Here is a 2,036-nt window from a genome sequence, read left to right as displayed (position 1 = left end):
TTTTTCTTTTAAGTTAACGACAGAGTATATTTTATTTCTGCATAAAAAGTTTCAGGCGACAAGGCGCGACACATAAACAAAATCACTAATATATATTAAATATTCTATTAAAAAAATTGACGAAAGGCGCATTTTCTAAAATTGTATGTATAAATCAAAATGTAATGAAGAAATAACTTAATGTCGTCTCTCAGGTGGGAGTTGCCTTTAACATACGGCGGCGATGGGGCAACCCGCCTCTAATACACAAGCCAGTGTATGTGCGTATAAACGTATGTTTTATTCTGGTGGGATTACAGGTTAGAGACAGAAAGGTGATAATATTAAAAATATCTTACCGCAGTATAACCTCCCACACTCTATGGCATCGACGACAAATTCACCACGAACGCGCCATTATTATCTATTCTAGTGTGCCCAATCTCTTCATGAGTGCACAATACTAAATTCTAATTAAATACTAACTATCGATAATCGATCCGCGACACTTATAAAAGGGTCTCTTCCTTCACTTCATAGCGAACGGTCGTGATTATTTTTTGCGCTTGCGATAAATTTTATTCTTGTCAAACGCGGGTTTTAAACCTTAATTTAAACACTTGTTTTTTAATACTAATATTGTGTCTTAATATTAAAGTTATACCCGTATCGCTACGCACTTGTGCAGTGCCATATTTGGGTGAGCATTTAATAAAATTAAAAAGTCGCATTCCTCGCATTCCATATAGCTCTGCTTCTTTTTCATTCTCTGCCTTTTGAATTTTTGCAGTTAATTCTGCTCTTATTTTTTTGCGCACATTTCTTTACACTTGCGCTCTCCCGTAGCTCTTTCTTTACTAACTCCCTCCGCTACCTACCTTTTATTAACCTTAGTTGGTACAGTGGTTGAAGGCTAATTTGTTTAAAATAAAAAAATAATAGAAAATTTAAAAAATTATACATTCATTTTTGCTAATTTGTAATATTTTAAAATGGAATACAATGTTGTCTGCTCATTAAAATCGTGCAATAAGCCGATTTCTTCGACCCCGGCCAGCATCTATTGTTGGCTGTGCGAAAGTGTCTCACGTGCCAAATGTGCTGGCCTTACTGCATCTGTCTCGGATGCCATATCCCGCCGAGTTGGCCTCCATTATTGCTGCAGTGGGTGCCGGGCTCTCCAAGATGAAATATGATCATTCATGCGACAGATCAAGAGTGGGTTTAAAGATTTGATCGTTGGTTTCCGAAAAATCAACGATCAAACTCAGTGCGTTGGATGTTCTATTCAATAGCCTTCAGGTGTTGAATGAATCTCCAAAGCGGAAAAAGTCTGCTAAATCAGCCCCCGATACCTCGGAGATTGATATCTCGGCTTATATTAAAGCCAAAACCAAGGCCGTTATTAGAGTGCACAGTGGCCGGATTGACCGATTTTTTTGCATAAATTCAAAAAATTTATGACAAAATAATCGAATATTGTCTATAGATTCTAAAAGTAGATTGTCCAACTAGATGTAAACAAATAATTTTATATGAATATGTGCAATCCTGAGCTTATACGAGGGCTGCAAAGTTCATTAACCGATCAGCTGGTTATCGGACAAATTTTGGCGGGAATCTGCACACAGACTTTAAACTTGCCTCGTTTTATAATACAAGCACCAATTTTACCCAAAAAAAATGGAAAATATTATTAATGGTATGTAAAATATAATATAGAGAATCCGATTCGTAATCAGTGTTACGTGTTTTTTCTGTGAATTGTTTTCGTGATGTCCTAAAATACTAAAATTTTATTCAAAGTGTCTGTGTATTATGGAGTATAACTAATTTTCTGTCACTTTCTGTCACCATCTGAGCTTGCAGAAGTGTTAATGTATATTTAATCTTTACAACGTAATTAAATACTTTTGCTCCTTTTTCTACCGTTGTCAGTTAAAGACAAGGTCGAGTTCAGTCACAGCACACTTTTTGAGGTTTGGCAGCGTAGCAATAAAAGCAAAGATGCGGTATTTGACTACATTTTGGAAAAACTTGGCACGCAAAATCTTGAC

General features: G+C 36.1%; 1 long non-coding RNA gene across 1 annotated transcript; it reads right to left on the bottom strand.

Annotated features, from left to right (window-relative positions):
* On the bottom strand, positions 1–672 carry LOC116655062. Its single transcript, XR_004310210.2, has 2 exons — positions 339–672; positions 1–284 (listed from the first exon to the last, which is right to left on the bottom strand). It is a non-coding gene; the product is annotated as an uncharacterized LOC116655062 (long non-coding RNA).
* Between the last annotated feature and the right edge of the window lie 1,364 nt (positions 673–2,036).

This window comes from Drosophila ananassae, chromosome XR (genome assembly GCF_017639315.1).
Source record: "Drosophila ananassae strain 14024-0371.13 chromosome XR, ASM1763931v2, whole genome shotgun sequence".
Classification (NCBI taxonomy): domain Eukaryota; kingdom Metazoa; phylum Arthropoda; class Insecta; order Diptera; family Drosophilidae; genus Drosophila; species Drosophila ananassae.
This window is presented reverse-complemented; position numbering and strand designations above follow the sequence as displayed.